Source organism: Syngnathoides biaculeatus, chromosome 21, assembly GCF_019802595.1.
Source record: "Syngnathoides biaculeatus isolate LvHL_M chromosome 21, ASM1980259v1, whole genome shotgun sequence".
NCBI classification, from domain to species: Eukaryota; Metazoa; Chordata; class Actinopteri; order Syngnathiformes; family Syngnathidae; genus Syngnathoides; species Syngnathoides biaculeatus.
Window position 1 is genome coordinate 1 of NC_084660.1, and position 13,230 is coordinate 13,230.

General features: G+C 42.9%; 3 non-coding genes across 3 annotated transcripts; 2 read left to right on the forward strand and 1 right to left on the reverse strand.

The window, feature by feature from the left end:
* The first annotated feature begins 1,359 nt into the window (after positions 1–1,359).
* Positions 1,360–1,432, forward strand: trnak-uuu (transfer RNA lysine (anticodon UUU)). The gene has a single exon. It is a non-coding gene; the product is annotated as a tRNA-Lys (tRNA).
* Positions 1,433–5,740: 4,308 nt separating this feature from the next.
* Positions 5,741–5,812, forward strand: trnae-uuc (transfer RNA glutamic acid (anticodon UUC)). Its single transcript has one exon. It is a non-coding gene; the product is annotated as a tRNA-Glu (tRNA).
* A 1,759-nt stretch (positions 5,813–7,571) lies between these two features.
* Positions 7,572–7,643, reverse strand: trnam-cau (transfer RNA methionine (anticodon CAU)). The gene has a single exon. It is a non-coding gene; the product is annotated as a tRNA-Met (tRNA).
* Between the last annotated feature and the right edge of the window lie 5,587 nt (positions 7,644–13,230).

Below are 13,230 nucleotides of genomic sequence, written 5' to 3' on the forward strand. Positions count from 1 at the left end.
GGTGCTCAATGGTTGGATGGTTCAGATTTTGGCCCTGTGTGTGACACTGACACAGTCATTTGAACCCTAAGCACACATGAAAAAGTGGGGTTTAATCAGAGAGTTAAGGTCTGCTAAGACTTTGAATAGCTTTGATCTCTGACAAACAAAGCTGATACGATCGAGTTGTTGGATTTTTGGAGTTCTGTGCTTAAAACACAAAGAAAATTCATATAAGAAAATGCCATAAAGTCCTACCCTACACACCCCCAATTTGAGGGTTTGGTCGTTCTTTTCAAACTAAACCTGCTTATTTTCACATCAAAAATAATTTGTCCCATAAGTATGCATTACTTTTTGAAAGTGTAATTCACAAAATCAGGTCATAGAGTCAACAATTCTTGCATTGCGCGTGCACCACTTATCCTCACATGGTTCAGAGGCATGCTGGAGAATCCATTGTACTGAAGTCCCTGATGGTCTAGTGGTTAGTATTCAGCACTCTCACTGCTGTGGCCTGTGTTCGATTCCCGTTCAGGGAAGCTTGTATGGTTCTCGCCAAGTGTGTTTACACAAACAAATGTTTAGAATGCTTGACTTTTGATCTTGTGTCTCCAGACCAATTCAGTGTAAACGGTTGATTGGTCACACAGCTGGATGAATGCAGAGCACAATGTCGGCAGAAGAAGAAGAGGAATGCACAGACCCTCAAACTGAGTGTAGGGATTTTGAATGTTGGGACTGGAAGAGGAAAAGCTGAGGAGTTGGTTGACATGATGATGAGGGGAAAGGTTGATATGTTGTGCATACAGGATATTAGTCCAGTATGAGAAAACCAACAAGAGGCAGCATGGTGGCGCAGTTGTAAAGCGTTGGCGTCTGTGGGTTTTCTCCAGGCACTCGGGATTCCTGCCACATTCCAAAAACATTCATTAAATTGCCCCAAGGTGTGATTGTGAGTGCGACTGTTGTCTGTCTCCATGTGCCCTGCGATTGGCTCGCAACCTGTTCAGGGTGGAGCATGCTCATCCTCAAGGACTGCGGGGATTGACTCCAGAACTTTCTCCACCCTCGTGAGGATATGTGCCTCAGAAAATGGATGGATGAATGGATTTTACCATCAATTTTTGAAAAAGTGTATTTGCCATGATGAAGAAACAATGTCATCTTAGGGTTGCATTGCCTCCCATTGCACAGCATCATAGCTTTGAGTTGTTGTTGTTGTTTCCATTCCATTCCATTCCATTCATAAGGCAAAAATATATCTGCCTATCTGCCACTGGGAAGTGGACGCTCGGATTTTGGAGGAGCATTGTGGTCAATGAATCCGCTATGTGTTTACATCCTAATAAATTGAAATTGAAAAAGAGACAACATGTGGCCTGAGTGGCTCAGTTGGTAGAGCATCAGACTTTTAATCTGAGGGTCCAGGGTTCAAGTCCCTGTTCAGGCAATCAAACTTACAAACAGTGAGAGTTTCTGATCTGTGCAATCTAGTTTTGAATCTGTCTCCTCACCAGACCCAACCACACAACCTCTCCCTGAAATGAAGTAATCAACCAACAGAGAGTTCAATAGAATATGTTAAGGGATCACATCGATATTGCATTTTGGTCCATTTCTCGAATGGTTTTACCTTCCCGAAAGTAACGTGAGTAAATTTTGTGGCTTCTCATCCATTTCAAGTGGACACATCTCCCTGACTTTCGATGATCATTCGATGATCATTTACCCCAGATTCTTGACTGGAACTTCACATTGCTTTTCTCGCAATGGCTCATTGCCAGTTTCAGACACATTACCTGGTTATGGGTCATGCTGAAATCATACATCGGAGTAACGCAGTCGAGAAAGCATCAGACTCTTGACGTGATTGTCTCGTGTCAAGTTCCTGTTCAGGTGTTCCAATTGTGTGTTTTTGGAAAACTTTGAGATTTTTGAAAATCCGCAAGTTTTTGTTGGCACACCTCTGCAACATTGAGATGATAATTGTCACAACGTAGACCCTGCATATCTCATTTGTTAGAGTGTCAGACTTTTAATTTGAGGGTGCAGTGTTCAAATTCTTGACTTTGGTTGATGATTTGGCTCAGATCCCTGTTCAGGCAATCCGAGGTAACAGCTGTTATTACCTTCCTTTTGTGCATTGTTGTCTTGAACCCTTCGAACTCAACAAGGCTCTGGATGTTGTTGGGCTGTCCTGGTTGAAACGCCTCTGCAACATTGTGTGGAAATCTCTGACAATCCCTCTGGATTATTTGACTGGGGTGGTGGTCCAGCTTTTAACTCCAGTCTTTCCCCAACTTCACTGGGAGTTCATTTTTTTAATTCCTCCACTTCCCAATGGGAGTCACTGAGGTTAAATTCCTTCGGAGCTTCTCTGTCCAACACCACAACTGATTTGAATTGCGCCTGGAACCATGTTTCTTAACTGATGGCATTTTCGAATGTCATCAATATTATTTTGCAGCATGCTGGAAGTGTACCTACCAAAGGTGCGGCAGAGGTAAGCGTTCGTGATGTACACGTTACGTAATGTTGTCTGATTGGTTTATTGGTGGCAGCATGCGTCGTGGACGTATTAAATCCCAGTGTCAGTGGAAAATGGTCCGATCATCACTCAAGCAAAGTGCTGAGACAGTTTTATCAATCAACAAAGCAACTGGTGTCATGCCACGTAACGATGAGTAGGGTTTAAAACTTTCATCAGCTATCACAGATTTATGGAAATGTTTTTCTGGAAATGTTTTTCATGACGATGTTGTCATTATATTGATTTCATTTTCATTTTCTGACCCACTTGTCCTGTGTGTACTTATGTGAATAACTGAGACATTGTGCCTTTCTGTGTTCTTTTTCCACAATTTTATAAAAACAACTTGAAATGTTTTATGATTAATGGTGATGTTGGGCTTGTACTATTTGGGACTGTATGAAAACAAAGAAAACAATCATGATTTGTTTTTAAGTTCTAAAGTACTGTGTATAACATGGTCTATATAGGAAATGTTTTACCAGTCCGGCCCTCTCGGTAATAGATTTTCCTTCATGTGGCCCCCGAGATAGAATGATACCCCTGATCTAGATAATTACAAAGATGGTCATCCACCCCTGAGTCCCCACAACAGATGTCACCCAAAATCTGCAAAAAATTAACAGATCTTTTCAGTGGAGCACGCCATTCCAGCAGCACAACTACAGGTGGACATGGTGGGAAAATGGAAAAATATGACACCAAACAGACCAGGCATTTGTTATCCAAATGATTTGGAACACAATATTGTGAAATACTTTCATCTGTATGTATTAGAAGGACTGCAATTGGATGGAGACCAGCTCATGGTGTACCCTGCCTCTGCCTGAAGATAGCCGGGATAGGCTCCAGCACTCATGTGACCCTTGTGGGGATAAGCGGCTCAAATAATGGATGAATGACTTAAAAACATATAATAGGCACGATAAGTTTACTATCATCATTTATAAGTTGATTTGCAAAAGAAAGCTCCGTGATTCCTTATTAAGTTCACCTTATTTATTGAATGACCCTTTGATGAGTGTCAATTTTAGTTTTCAACGGTGGCGCATTCTTCACAGAAATGTTTTTTTTGCGTCTCAGCAATCCAGCATATAAAAAAACACATTTTAATGAAAGAAAAGTATTGTCTTCTCTCTCTACCTTTTGAAAATTAAATTTAGAAGTGATGGGTGAAAGAACATGTTGAACGCAGGCGTGTTTTGCCACTGAGTGGCAACTCAGTGATGGGGAGACTTCGGCGGGGAATGTGACATCAGTGAATACCCTTGATGCTGACTCGGAGTTCCTTGTACCACATTTACCGAGTGACCTGAAAGAATTGGCAATGCAGGGGAGTGAGGTCATTCGCTGGTCCTGCTCACGAGCACCATGAGAGAAACAGTTTCAGTGTGGTTATGTTTGCCAACCACAGTCGGGTCCCCATTTGGTAAAGGGGCTGATGGGCTTTTTTGTTTTGCCATAAAGAGCCCCACGATGTCAACTCCCCGTCAGAGAATCAAACCCGGTCTTCTGCGTAAGAGGTAGCAATACTGTCCAGTGTACTCCTCCCACTTTCCAAAAATTACAACATTAATCGGACACTCTAAAATTGCCCCAAGGTCTGATTGTGAGTGCAACTGTTTGTCTTGACGTGGCCTGCAATTGGCTGGCAACCAGCTTAGGGTGTACCCTGCCTCCTGCCCCTTGACATATTGTAGATAACATTGGATCTGAAAGTCTATCTCCCCACACGGGGTTAAATTCCACGACCCTGAGATTAATAGTCTCATGCTTTATCGACTGAGCCAGAGAGACCTGTACGCAGTTTCACACATACACACTTGTGATCTTGTGGTACCTGCATGGTTCAAGCTTGCTCCTTTCATTTGACCGCATCCCAATTGCCATGTAGATGGAGTGTATAAATGTCAGGAGTCGCTGTGCCCCACAAGTAGGATGTGACGTAGAGGTGAAAGAGAAATCCTGGAAGGAACTAGATGAAGTTGTTGTGGGCATCTTAGACACAGAGAACGTTGTGATTGGTTGAGATTGTAATGGACATGTTGGTGAAAGAAGCAGGAGTGATGAAGAAATAAAGGGAAAGTCCAGCATTAGGTTAAGAAACATGATGGACAGATGGTTTTAGACTTGGTGAAAAAAGATGGAAATGGCTGTCATGAACCGTTTCTTCCAGAAGAGGCAATAACATAGGGTGCACGCAGGTGGATTACATATTGCGCAGAAGAAGTCATCTGAAGGAGGTGACCTGTAAGGTCGTGGCAGGGAACACTGTGGCCTGACAACATTGGATGGTGGTGTGAAAAATGACTTTGGTGGTGGGGAGGAAGAATAATAAGACAAAGGCAGAACAGAGAACCATGTGGTAGAAGCTGAGACAGGAAGAGTGTTGTGTGGCTTCTCAGAAAGAGGTGAGACAGGCTGTTGGTGGACAGGAGGAGCGTTCAGAAGACTGGACCACGACAGCCAAGGTGATCAGAGAGACAGGCAGGAGAGTACTTGGTCTATTTTCTAGCAGGCAAGAAGAGAAATAAAAGGAAGAGGAAATCATAAGTGAGAAATTTGGTTAAAGTGGTCCGTATACCAGTTTTGGTTAGGTGAGCATGCACCGATGTGCTTAAAAGAAAGTGAGGAAAATTTCTGAAATGAAATTGAGGTCACATCTAAATAAATGCCATCTGTTCAAGTTGTCATGATTCCCGCTGGGAATTTTACTTATTCTTAATACTAAATTCCGTCATTTAGACTTTGCCACTTGCAAAGCTTTCCTCAACTGAGTTCCAACATAATGGAAGAGATCTTCACCCAGCGAACGAGCTCCGACTTTGAACATGAGAGCAATCTCGCCCCCCTTGCAATCCACCGATTTGGCGTGAACATTCATGTGGAAAACTCCCAACTAAGCCTGGGAACGATATTTGTTGGGGAAAAAAAAAATCAGAGGCATTTCTCACATGATCAAGTGGCTCAGATTTCTGCTTTTCCCGCAGGAGTACTGTGTGAGAATAATTCCTGTATTCCACCATTTCGGCTTTCATCATGCAGAATGTTTCCAACATATTTGGCCTGGGAAAAAATAAATCTATTTCAGAAATAATAAGTGGCAGGGACCTTCAGAGATTTCCCATTTGGTTTGGAAGTTTGGATTGCAAGTTTTCATTGGGAGTCTTCTGGCCAGTCTTATGTAATGACTGAAAACTGTGAAGAATTTCAGTGCAGCAGCATGTGTCCCATATGGTCTAGTGGTCAGGATTCCTGGTTTTCACCGAGGTGGCCTGGGTTCAACTCCCGGTATGGGAATGTTGACTGGACTTTGTATTTTAGTCTTTGATTTAAATGCTGAAAGTTCCCAACACGGTTAAAAATAACAGAGTAATCGGTGTTTTATTTACAGCAAAAGTGCCCCATCTAATATCCCTTTCAGGATTACTGTTTTTTATTCGTCTCCTGTTTACCCCGATGGGACTGAAACCTCAATACTGTTGATATGATTGGCTGACGCTTGAAAGAAAATACAGAATTTGAAAAAAATGAGTTTAAGCAACATCGTGTCTCATATGGTCTTGCGATTCTTGTTTCACCCTGGACGGCCAGGTTCAATTTCCAGTATGTGAATCTTCTGAATGCAGAACTTTACCGCAACTGTACATCTCCCACAGTGTGGAAAATAAAAATCACATGGCCAACAAGTCGGAACTTGTGTTTTTCAACCAAAAGGCCTGGATTCAACTCTTTGGCTGAAATGTGTGCATCGATGCACCAGTCTTGCCGGACGACATGGAAGTCTGCAGGCACACATGCAAGTCATTGGATTTTTTCCCTGAATAAGCACACGTCCAACATTTACCGTGAAGAAAAGAAGCATTTGTACACCCTGCCATTTTGCAAGTTATCCGACTTAGAAATCATGGAGGGGTCTGAAATTTTCATTGTCGGTGCATGTCAACTGTGAGAGAGATAATCTCAAAAGAAAAATCCAGAAATAACAATGTATGTTTTTTTAACTATTTATTTGTGTGACAGCTACAAATAAGTATTTGAACAGCTGTCTAGCAGTGAGAATTCTGACCCTCAAAGACCTGTTAGTCCGCCTTTAAAAGTCCACCTCGACTCCATGTATTATCCTGAATCAGATGTACCTGTGTGAGGTCATTAGCTGCATCAAGACACCTGTCCACCCCACAAAATTGTACAACTCCACACGGCTGGAAAGGGCGAGGGGGAAATTGCCAACCAGCTTGGTGAAAAAAGGTCCAACTGCTGGAGCAATCATGAGAAAATGGAAGAAGCTAAACATGACGGGCAGGGTACACCCTGAACTGGTTGCCAGCCAATCAGGGCAGGGCACATGGAGACAGACAACAGTCGCACTCACAATCACACCTCAGAGGAATTTTGAGTCTTCAATGAATGCTTGAATGTTTTTGGAATTTCCATACAGGCAGGGGCCGGGTTTTGAATCCCGCTCCTCAGAACTGTTAGGCCAATGCTCGACAGCTACACCACCGTTGTTTGAACAGTCGCAATAAAAAATAAACTGAAAATGTGCATTAATATGGTTAGTGACATTGGTTTGCTATTATTTTGAACACTACTGTATATTATTTGCATCCAATGGTTCAAAATCGGATTGTGAGGAGATCGACATTTGGAAAGTGAGAGTGATCATGTTTCATGATGACTATCAACAATAAGCGACTTTCTTCACTTTGGGAGGACTTTTGTTGCTTACAACCAAATATTTCATGCAGTGTTTGGCAGATGTATAATGTGTTCAGTATGTAATTGTATTTTTAATCTTTAAATGGGTCGAACATGAACAATTACTTGTCGGCATGGTGTTTGCTCTGCACACAAAGATGACCTTGGTGGAACATGCTGAGAGATTTGCATGCTCGACATGATGACATGCAGACCAAGAAAACTAGTGACTTTGTGCAGACTGAAAAGACTGCCAGTAAGATACAGTACATGTGTCTATCTTTCGCCGAATGTGATTTTAGGAAGTGGCCCTCAGCCAATGAGGAGACAAGACAAAAAATCATAACTTAGACTCTGATAGCAGAGGATGGTTTTGATCCATCGACCTCTGGGTTATGGGCCCAGCACGCTTCCGCTGCGCCACTCTGCTGTACCTTCAACTGCTTTGTATGTACTTTTGTACCCGTCTGAAAGGAATTCGGCTCCGCTGTTGCATGCCTGGATCAGACTCCAAGACACATTTGGTATTTGGTCAACTTTTATGATCATTGGTGTTTATCAAAGTGCTGATCTGTACTGGCACCTTTCTGGGTACTTACAGTGATTTTAAATGGACAGATCATTGAAGAGAGGATTTTTTTCCCAGTTGGAAGTGAACTGATGGAATGAAAACACAAGTCTTTATTGCACAATATTTCACACGATGAGAAAGACTTTAAAAAGTGGCATTCAGAGAATAAGTTTGAAAGCCTAATGCCACCACGATGATGGAACATTTTGGATTGAAGCCTGATGAACGCAGCCATCCTGCTCGCACCAATGAGCCGATCAATCAAACGGAACAATGTAGATACAAAAGTGACAGCGTCCAGGATCGAACTCGTGCACGTGACGTCATCATTTTCACAGCGCCATGTTGCCGGTCAAAAAGAGCAGCTCGACAGTGTGGGGCACATTGAACCGGAGCAGAACATACACAATGCACGAGACTTGTTATGCTGTTGGTTTTTACAACAGATGAGACAGAAATTCAAAGAGATCATTCTATGGAATACCAGCTGAAATGATGAGAAAAGATTGATGGATTTTGGCAATTAAACATGATGGATGCTGCCCAACCAAATACACACGACTGTGTAGCGATCACTTCATTTCAGGTAGGAATTATTCTTCTCAATCTCAAATTCCCAAGAAGTACTCATCATGCCAAGTTGGATCATTATAAATAAATAATAAATAAATATATAAACAGGGAGTCGTCTCCAACATACACGGAAGTGTGTTGCGGCCACACGTTAAACTTCGGTGAACCTCTCCCCAACAGATGTTTTTTTTTTTTTTTTTTAATATGAATTGTTCTCAAATGAGTCCAATGCGTATTTAAAAAAAAGAAAATAAACCGTAGGTCACAGTGATGTTTACGTAAGTTAACATATGGCTGTAACACACTTCTGTTATCGGGGCTAAAGGGTATCTTCTTTTCCTTTCGGCTTGTCCCGTTAGGAGTCGCCACAGCGTGTCATCTTTTGCCATCTTAGCCTATCTCCTGCATCTTCCTCTCTAACCCCAACTGCCCTCATGTCTTCCCTCACCACATCCATAAACCTTCTCTTTGGTCTTCCTCTCGCTCTTTTGCCTGGGAGCGCCATCCTCAGCACCCTTCTACCAATATACTCACTCTCTCGCCTCTGAACATGTCCAAACCATCGAAGTCTGCTCTCTCGAATCTTGTCTCCAAAAAATCCAACTTTGGCCGTCCCTCTAATGAGCTCATTTCTAATCCTATCCAAACCTGCTCACTCTGAGCGAGAACCTCAACATCTTCATTTCTGCTACCTCCAGTTCTGCTTCGTGTTGTTTCTTCAGTGCCACCGTCTCTAATCCGTACATCATGGCCGGCCTCACCACTGTTTTGTAAACTTTGCCCTTCATCCTAGCAGACACTCTTCTGTCACATAACACACCAGACACCTTTCGCCAGCTGTTCCAACCTGCTTGGACCCGTTTCTTCTTGCTCTGTATTGTTGACCCCAAGTATTTGAAGTCGTCAACCCTCGCTATCTCTTCTCCCTGTAGCCTCACTCTTCCCCCTCCACTTTTCTCATTCACGCACATATATTTTGTTTTACTTCGGCTAATCTTCATTCCTCTCCTTTACAGTGCATGTCTCCATCTTTCTAATCGTTTCTCTGCATGCTCCCTGCTTTCACTGCATATGACAATATCATCTGCGAACATCATGGTCCAAGGGGATTCCAGTCTAACCTCATCTGTCAGCCTATCCATTACCACTGCAAACAGGAAGGGGCTCAGAGCTGATCCCTGATGCAGTCCCACCTCCACCTTAAATTCCTCTGTCACACCTAACGCACACCTCACCATTGTTCTGCTGCCATCATACATGTCCTGTACTATTTTAACATACTTCTCTGCCACACCAGACTTACGCTTGCAGTACCACAGTTCCTCTCTTGGTACTCTGTCGTCGGCTTTCTCTAGATCCACAAAGACACAATGTAGCTCCTTCTGACCTTCTCTGTACTTTTCCACTAGCATCCTCAAGGCAAACAATGCATCTGTGGTACTCTTTTTAGGCATGAAACCATACTGTTGCTCGCAGATACTTACTTCTGTCTTGAGTCTAGCCTCCACTACTCTTTCCCATAACTTCATTGTGTGGCTCATCAACTTTATTCCTCTATAGTTCCCACAGCTCTGAACATCCCCTTTGTTCTTAAAAATGGGAACTAGAACACTTTTCCTCCATTCTTCAGGCATCTTTTCGCCCGCTAGTATTCTGTTGAATAAGTTGGTCAAAAACTCCACAGCCGTCTCTCCAAATTGCTTCCATACCTCTACCGGTATGTCATCAGGACCAACTGCCTTTCCATTTTTCATCCTTTGCAGTGCCTTTCTGACTTCCCCCTGAGTAATCATTGCCACTTCCTGGTCCTTCACACTTGCCTCTTCAACTCTTCCTTCTCTCTCATTTCCTTCATTCACCAACTTCTCAAAGTATTCTTTCCATCTATTTAGCACACTACTGGCACCAGTCAACGCATTTCCATCTCTATCCTTAATCACCCTAACCTTCTGCACATCCTTCCCATCTCTATCCCTCTGTGTGGCCAACCTGTAGAGATCCTTTTCTCCTTCTTTCGTGTCCAACCTGGTGGACATGTCTTCATATGCCTCTTGTTTAGCCTTTGCCACCTCTACCTTTGCCCTACGTCGCATCTCGATGTACTCCTTTCGCCTCTCCTCAGTCCTCTCAGTATCCCACTTCTTCTTCGCTAATCTCTTTCCTTGTATGACTCCCTGTATTTTGGGGTTCCACCTCCAAGTCTCCTTCTCCCCTTTTCTACCAGAAGACACACCAAGTACTCTCCTGCCTGTCTCTCTGATTACCTTGGCTGTCGTTGTCCAGTCCATCGAGAGCCTGTTTTACCTCTTTCCGAAAGGCCGCACAACATTCTTCCTTTCTCAGCTTCCACCACATGGTTCTCTGCTCTACCTTTGTCTTCTTAATCTTCCTACCCACCACCAGAGTCATCCTACCCACCACCAACCTATGGTGTCAAGCTACACTCTCCCCTACCACTACTTTACAGTCAGTAATCTCCTTCAGATTACATCGTCTGCACAAAATATAATCCCACCTGCGTGCTTCTACCTCCGCTCTTGTAGGTCACTATATGTTCCTCCCTCTTCTGGAAATAAGTATTCACTACAGCCATCTCCATCCTTTTTGCAAAATCCACCACCATCTGTCCCTCAAAGTTCCTTTCCTGGATGCCGTACTTACCCATCACCTCTTCATCGCCCGTTTCCTTTACCAATATGTCCATTACAATCTGGACCAATCACAACTCTCTCTCTGTCTGGGATGCTCAGAACTACTTCATCTAGTTCCTTCCAGAATTTCTCTTTCAACTCTAGGTCACATCCTACCTGTGGGGCATAGCCGCTAACCACATAATACTTACCCTCAATTTCAAATTTCAACCTCATCACTCAACCTGATACTCTTTTCACCTCCAAGACATTCTTAGCCAGCTCTTCTTTTAAAATAACCCCTACTCCATTTCTCTTCCCATCTTCTCCGTGGTAGAATAATTTAAACCCTGCTCCTAAACTTCTAGCCTTTCTACCTTTCCACCTGCTCTCTTGTAGGATGTTAGTAGATCAATTGGTTAGTGTGTTTGGCTGTTAACTGAGAGGTTTGTAGTTTCAGCTTCAGGATTCAGAGGTTTCACCGTTACACTATGGACATGTTGTTTACAGTGAGACAAGCCCAAACAGGTTCCACCGAGACTTGAAGTCTGATTAGTGGATTCAGAGTACAGAGTGCTCACCATTACACTATGGAACCCTTTTGACATGTGTGAGAGGGGCATTTGACTTATGCATGAAGAAATACCATCTTCATCATGGTATCCCCCCTGCCAGTTAAGTTTGTGCTAAACTGGCGCGAGCATGCAAATCACACCCGGTCACGCTAAATCAAGCGACGGTGTCATCACGATCACGAGAACAACCACACACACACACACCGGGCAAACCTGAACGTAATACATAAAAAATTATGCTTTCTATTTTAATTTTGCGGTAGTAAATTGAAACCCAGAAAGGAGTGTAACATCGGGAGACGCGAATTAAGTGGAAAAATCTTAACCTTAAACCTCTAATCCAGATGTTTGACTGGAACTGACAAGACTTCCTTTTCAAACAGTTGGATGTTCAGCTCAATACATTACTGCCAACTCGTGAGGCCTACTCCGCATGACACCTGCTTCGGCCATTCTTCGATATACAGCTTTGGGATACATGCAAGAGTTTGGCAATGCATGGGACAGGGAGAATGAGTTTGAGCATACTGCAAAGGTAGTCTGAGGATATGACCAGCCGTTGTTGTCCAGCTGGTCCCTACTCAAAATGCACAACAGCAGTTTGTTGTTCTTCCCTATGTTTTTCTCAATTTATTAGTCTGTGCAAATTAGCCAGTTCATCCAAAATATATGAAGGAACAGCTACATGACAAGACAAGGCATTTAAAAAAAAAAAAAAAAGTTCTTGAGTGCACACAATGTCGAGGAAATCCTGATCAAGTGTCACATGCTGAAGCACGTGCACCAATCGATCACGGAGTCTATCAAAAAACTATGAACAAGCAAAAGTTCCTTGAAGAGAGAGGGAGAAAAAAAAACATTATATGCCCATAAATTGTCAGTTAAAAATAAAAAACTTTCAAATTTCAGTAATCTTAATTAAAATATATTTTATCTGAAATACACTACAGGATGTGCTTACAAGCACACATTTTCTAATAATCTTCAAAATAAGTAAGCTTTTAAATCAACTTACATACCATAGAGCAGGGGTCAGGAACCTATGGCTCGCGAGCCATACCTGGCTCTTTTGGTGGTTGCATATGGCTCGCCGAGCCCTCATAATGACACGCCGTCCATGTGATTTTTGTCGTGCAGAGAAGGTTTGTCCTAGTGGCGTTGCCGTAGTTAGGGGTGGAAGACAACACAAATGACGTAGAGACAGTTTGCCATAGTGGGTATCTGTAGTTTTTGCGCAGTAGTTGAAGTCCAGTGCTGCAGAAGGGTCTAATGCTGATCTTATCAGAACAACTATTTATGGAAACGCTTTTGACAAAGGTCGCTCAAAGAAAAGAATACGAGTACCACCGAAGTTTTCAACAAGAATGGACAGCCATGGTGGAGATGGAGGGTTCTGCTGTGTGTTTAAATCCACAGATGCGGAGTATGCCAAAGCGTTCGTCTTCGATGTTGCCAATCAACATTTTGCCAAGTTCGCATCAAGACAAGATAATCAAACGAATAAAAGACACGCCTTTGTTGGCAAGAACTGTTCACCATCCCACCAGCATGATAGAAAATCAAATTGAATTACGTTCACAATTAACAGATGGAAATCTCAACGCCTGCGTGAAGATGAATCTGACAGTGTATGAAACAGACTGTCAAGCCATTAGCAAAACCAGGAAG